The sequence below is a fragment of the Mobula hypostoma genome, chromosome 1 (genome assembly GCF_963921235.1).
Source record: "Mobula hypostoma chromosome 1, sMobHyp1.1, whole genome shotgun sequence".
Taxonomy (NCBI): domain Eukaryota; kingdom Metazoa; phylum Chordata; class Chondrichthyes; order Myliobatiformes; family Myliobatidae; genus Mobula; species Mobula hypostoma.
In genome coordinates, this window is record NC_086097.1 from 155,503,279 (window position 1) to 155,509,837 (window position 6,559).

The window sequence follows — 6,559 nt, forward strand, 5'->3', positions numbered from 1 at the left end:
TACTCCCCGATAGTCGAGAGGGTTCACTTACTTCATGCGAACCCCCAGTATGCCTATGTGGTTTTACCTGATGGGCGGGAGGACACGGTCTCCATCCGCGACCTGGCGCCCGCAGGAGCTCCGGACCCTTACCCTAAACACTCTGTGGTGACTATTGACCCCGTACCCACCAATGTATGTACCTACAAGACACGGTGCACCCCAAACCCTATACAGACACCACACGACACTCCCGTACCGGGCGCGACACACACGCATGAGGGATTACCGACGCCTAATGTGCTGGCACCTGAAGTCAGGCTGGAGCCAGCACAACCGCCATCGCCGGTGCTACGTAGATCACAGCGACGGACTCGACCGCCTGATAGACTTAACCTGTAAATATACTTCTTGTAAATATTGTCAGTCACTTCACCCCGCGGGACTCTTTTTCAAAAAAAGGAGGGGTGAATGTGGTAAACCATGTATATATGTTGTAACTGGGTTACCTGTCTGGACACACCCCTCTGCTGACTGCCCCTGTGGCTCCTCCCACAGAGTCCTGTATAAAGGTGTTCGCCTTGCCCCTCCCCCTCAGTCCGAGGGCAGACACTCACTGTGGAGGTCGTATGGTACAGCGAATAAAAGCCTTTTAGTATTTTACCAAACAGTCTTTTGGAGTAATTGAAGGCGCTTCAGAAACATAATTTTGGAATGATTTCAAATGATGGAGCGGAAGGGCGGGATATTTTTAAAAGGGAAAGAGGACTTCAAAGTATTGTTTAAATTTGACCCGGAACAGCAGCCCGATATCAATCCCATTAAATTAACTATGGAGTTAAAATCGGTCATAGGGAATAGTGCTCGTTCTTTAAGAGGTAGGAAGGTATTAATCGTTTGTAAGGATAAAAAGCAGCGTGAGCAGGCATTACGATTGAAGACTTTACTTGGCAAAAAGATAGAATCTATGTTGCCTAATGCAAATAGAGGTGTTATAACGGGTGTTCCGGTGGAGATTTCAATAGAAGGGGTTAAATCTCATTTACTGGGAGGCAGGGTTAAGGAGGTAACTGCCGGGAGGATAATTTTTTATGCCTCGGGTAAGGAGTACTGTTCCGCTATGTGTGTGTTCGTAATTGGTGTGAGCTCGAGAGAGGAGGGTAGATGAAACGCTGTGAGCGATTATCGGAGCAGTTGCTCCTGTGAAGCTGCATGGTGTTTGAACGAGAATAGCGGCTGCTACCAGGCCCATGTGACTTACAGATGAATAGGCAATTAATGATTTTAGGTGTGTTTGTAATAAACAGGTGGGTCTGGTTATAATAATCCCTCAAAAGGCTCGGATCAGGAATGGGAAAGCTATTTCTTTTGTGAGAGGGTTTAGTACAGCAGCAATTTGTATTATTCTGTAACCCGTTAGTTTTACAAAGATTGCAGCTAGAATTATGGAGCCGGCGATCAGAGCTTCAACGTGAGCCCGAGGTAATCAGTGATGTACCCCATAAAGAGGTATCTTAACTAAGAAAGCAATTAGGCAAGCTGCTGATCAGAATTTATTTGCTCACGAGTTGATGAAATTGTAAAATTAATATTGAGAGTGAACCTAGGTCATAAGGAGAGCAATTAGAAGAAGCAGGGAGCCTATGAGGGTGTAAAATAGGAAATGTGTTCTTGTGTTTAGGTGTTCAGTTTGGTTACCTCAGTGGGTAATAATGATAAGTATTGGGGTTAGGATTGCTTCAAATATAATGTAGAATAGCTCCCAGCTCTCATCCGTGCCGGGTCTTTACCATCCCCTCCGACCTTCAACTGTCGGAGGCAGAACGCTCTGTTCTCAGTAAGGGCCTTACCTTTGTCCCCCTTCGCCCACACCTCAGTGAGTTCCGTGTTCGCCATGATGCGGAACTTTTCTTCCGCCGTCTCCGTCTCCGAGCCTACTTCTTCGGCAAGGACTCTTCCACCCCCACCGATGACCCCTTCTCCCGTCTTCAACCCTCCTCTTCTTCATGGACACCCCGCTCTGGTCTTCTGCCTGCTCTGGATCTCTTTATCGCTAACTGCCGACGGGACATCAACCGTCTCGACTTCACCGCACCTTGTCCCCATTCCAACCTCACTCCTTCGGAACACTCTGCTTTCCACTCCCTCCGCACTAATCCTAACCTTATTATTAAACCCGCTGATAAGGGGGGTGCTGTTGTAGTCTGGCGTACTGACCTCTACCTTGCCGAGGCACAGCGACAACTCGCGGATACCTCCTCTTATTTACCCCTCGATCGTGACCCCACTAAGGAGCACCAGGCCATTGTCTCCCACACCATCACCGACTTTATCCACTCAGGGGATCTCCCATCCACTGCTACCAACCTTATAGTTCCCACACCCCGCACTTCCCGTTTCTACCTCCTACCCAAGATCCACAAACCTGCCTGTCCTGGCCGACCTATTGTCTCAGCTTGCTCCTGCCCCACCGAACTCGTTTCTGCATACCTTGACACTGTTTTATCACCCCTTGTTCAATCCCTTCCGACCTATGTTCGTGACACTTCTCACGCTCTTAAACTTTTCGATGATTTTAAGTTCCCTGGCCCCCACCGCTTTATTTTCACCATGGATCTCCAGTCCTTATATACTTCCATCCCCCATCAGGAAGGTCTCAAAGCTCTACGCTTCTTTTTGGATTCCAGACCTAATCAGTTCCCCTCTACCACCACTCTGCTCCGTCTGGCGGAATTAGTCCTTACTCTTAATAATTTCTCCTTTGGCTCCTCCCACTTCCTCCAAACTAAAGGTGTAGCTATGGGCACCCGTATGGGTCCTAGCTATGCCTGCCTTTTTGTTGGGTTTGTGGAACAATCTATGTTCCGTGCCTATTCTGGTACCTGTCCCCCACTTTTCCTTCGCTACATCGACGACTGCATTGGCGCTGCTTCCTGCACGAATGCGAACTCGTTGACTTTATTAACTTTGCCTCCAACTTTCACCCAGCCCTCAAGTTTACCTGGTCCATTTCCGACACCTCCCTCCCCTTTCTAGATCTTTCTGTCTCTGTCTCTGGAGACAGCTTATCCACTGATGTCTACTATAAGCCTACTGACTCTCACAGCTATCTGGACTATTCCTCTTCTCACCCTGTCTCTTGCAAAAACGCCATCCCCTTCTCGCAATTCCTCCGTCTCCGCCGCATCTGCTCTCAGGATGAGGCTTTTCATTCCAGGACGAGGGAGATGTCTTCATTTTTTAAAGAAAGGGGCTTCCCTTCCTCCACTATCAACTCTGCTCTTAAACGCATCTCCCCCATTTCACGTACATCTGCTCTCACTCCATCCTCCCACCACCCCACTAGGAATAGGGTTCCCCTGGTCCTCACCTACCACCCCACCAGCCTCCGGGTCCAACATATTATGCTCCGTAACTTCCGCCACCTCCAACGGGATCCCACCACTAAGCACATCTTTCCCTCCCCCCCTCTCTCTGCATTCCGCAGGGATCGCTCCCTACACAACTCCCTTGTCCATTCGTCCCCCCCATCCCTCCCCACTGATCTCCCTCCTGGCACTTATCCGTGTAAGTGGAACAAGTGCTACACATGCCCTTACACTTCCTCCCTTACCACCATTCAGGGCCCCAAACAGTCCTTCCAGGTGAGGCATCACTTCACCTGTGAGTCGACTGGGGTGATATACTGCGTCCCGTGCTCCCGATGTGGCCTTTTATATATTGGTGAGACCCGACGCAGACTGGGAGACCGCTTTGCTGAACATCTGCGCTCTGTCCGCCAGAGAAAGCAGGATCTCCCAGTGGCCACACATTTTAATTCCACATCCCATTCCCATTCTGACATGTCTATCCACGGCCTCCTCTACTGTAAAGATGAAGCCACACTCAGGTTGGAGGAACAACACCTTATATTCCATCTGGGTAGCCTTCAACCTGATGGCATTAACATTGACTTCTCTAACTTCCGCTAAGGCCCCACCTCCCCCTCGTACCCCATCTGTTACTCATTTTTATGCACACATTCTTTCTCTCACTCTCCTTTTTCTCCTTCTGTCCCTCTGAATATACCTCTTGCCCATCCTCTGGGTCACCCCCCCCCTTGTCTTTCTTCCCGGACCTCCTGTCCCATGATCCTCTCGTATCCCCTTTTGCCTATCACCTGTCCAGCTCTCGGCTCTATCCCTCCCCCTCCTGTCTTCTCCTATCATTTTGCATCTCCCCCTCCCCCTCCAGCTTTCAAATCCCTTACTCACTCTTCCTTCAGTTAGTCCTGACGAAGGGTCTCGGCCTGAAACGTCGACTGCGCCTCTTCCTATAGATGCTGCTTGGCCTGCTGCGTTCACCAGCAACTTTGATGTATGTTGCTTGAATTTCCAGCATCTGCAGTATTCCTGTTGTTTACTGTAGAATAAGATTATTTCTGTGGTGCTGAAAGCTAAAATTAATAGTAGTTGTAAAGTGATGATGAGGTTGATGTAAATAAGTTGTTGGGTCCAGCTTTCATTAGTCAGATGGTTTTGGCTGGCAAGTTGTATGAGTGGAAGTTATCAGCTGGTTAGTGTGACTAAGGGAAATGATACAGGTTGGAGAATTCCCATCCCAATTCTATATCTCGTTTAAACCAGAGTAAGCTGATGAATGCAATAAAGAGACTGAGAAATAGAGGTGGTTTCACAGTATTTTTTTTAGGTGATGTTCCTGAAATTGGGTCAAGTATGATTGTAAGGGTGATGATTTTTAGCATTTGCAGGACTTTGAGATTTTTTAGTGTATCTAAGCCTTGAGTGTGGGGTCAAAGAAAGTTGTGTTGAGAATACGGTCCGTAAGGAGCATTGTAATCCCTTCTACAAGAACTGGAAGTGAGAGTATAAGGAGAAGAGCTGAATTAAGAATGGATCAAACAAAGAGAGGTGTTAAATATTGAGAGATTGCTGGTGGTTTTATATTAATAATAATAGTAATGAAGTTAATGGATGCTAAAATAGAGGACACCCCAGCTAAATGTAAGGAGAAGATGGTTAAATCTCCTGCAGATCCAGCATTTGTGAGATTTCCAGTTAAGGGGGAATAAACTGTTCACCCTGTTCTGGCACCAGCTTCTACCCCTGCTGAGGCCAGGCATAGAACAAATGATGGGGGCGGGAGTTAGAAACTTAGTTATTCGTGGGAAGTCCATATCTGGGGTGCTGACCATTAAGGGCACCAGTCGGTTGCCGAATCCGCCAATTAGAATTGGCATTACTATAAAGAAAATTATTACAAAGGTGTGGGTGGTGACGATGACAGTATAAATGTGGTTATCTCCCAGGAGAGCCCCAGGTTGGCACAGCTGAGTGCGGATTAAGAGGCTAAAGCCATTATTCCCACCCTTGCACCAAAGATTAGGGAAAGGGTGCTGATATCTTTGTGATTAGTAGAAAACAATCAGTGATTAACTGCCACAGGTAAAATGGCTGATGCTTAAGTGGCAGATTGCAGCTCTGTTAAGAGAGGTTCAAGTCCTCTTCTTGCCATTCTCCCAGCTCTGTAGTATAAATTTACACGGATTGCAAATTTTGAGAAGGAAAATAGGCTTCTCTAAACAGCGGGAGAAGCTAGATACAAGTTTGCTGGATTGAATACTTAGCTATTAACTAGTTTTTATAGGATTGAGGCCTGTTCAGCTTCTCCCGCTGTTTAATTAGGCTTTAGCCTAATTAAAGTGCGAATTGTGCAAGTTTTTGTCATGTAGGCAGAATGACCTGTAATTGGGTTGAATCTTTGAAGGACTTCTGGTAGTCAAAAATGAAGAGGTGCCAATTGAATTTTCAATGCTAATGCAATGGAGAGAATATGGCAGAGGCTGGATTTATGACCTCAGAGAAATCTCACTGGCCTGTAAATCAGGCATTTGTTGTTCCAGCAACTAAGAGGAGTGGCTTGTGTAAGAAAATATCTTAGCGGTTGCATGTGGGTGATATTGATAAATATTAAGGGGAATAATGGCTATTGTGTTGTTTTCTCGAGCTACTCCGATTAAGAGTCAATGTGACCCAATGAATGTTATGTTAGTACCTAACCCGAGACTGAGGATTGAGATTGATAATATTGTGGGGTTCATTAGTAGAGAAGGGTTTTAACTGGTATGTTTGGTGTATGGACCCAAAAGCTTAGATTAGCTGACTTTACTTAGGAAATAGTATAGCTGGAAGTACCAAGAGTTTTGATCTCTAGAGCATGGGTCTGAGTCCTATTTTTCCTCTCCTAAGCATAGTTAAGGAGAAGAGTTGAACCTCTGAATCAAAGAGCTTTGGTCTTTTGCAATTAACAGGCTATGCCACCTGAACAAACTATCATCTTCGGTTTTAAAAAGTTACTCCCTTATAGGTGGGAAGGAAGCATACCTTGTGGTATTGGCTTCATTTTTCCAATCCTTACTGGGAAAAATATCATCATAGGTAGAAACTGACCTCAATTACTTTGGTCTGAACTCAGATCACGTAGGACTATTAATCGTTGAACAAATGAACCCTGAATAGCGTCTACGCCATTAGGATGTCCTGATCCAACATCGAGGTCGTAAACCCTTTCGGCGATGGGG

The 6,559-nt window shown here is 46.5% G+C and overlaps 1 pseudogene; it reads right to left on the minus strand.

Moving 5' to 3' along the window:
* Window positions 1–1,021: 1,021 nt before the first annotated feature.
* On the minus strand, window positions 1,022–4,723 carry LOC134347082 (NADH-ubiquinone oxidoreductase chain 4-like; annotated as a pseudogene).
* Window positions 4,724–6,559: the final 1,836 nt, after the last annotated feature.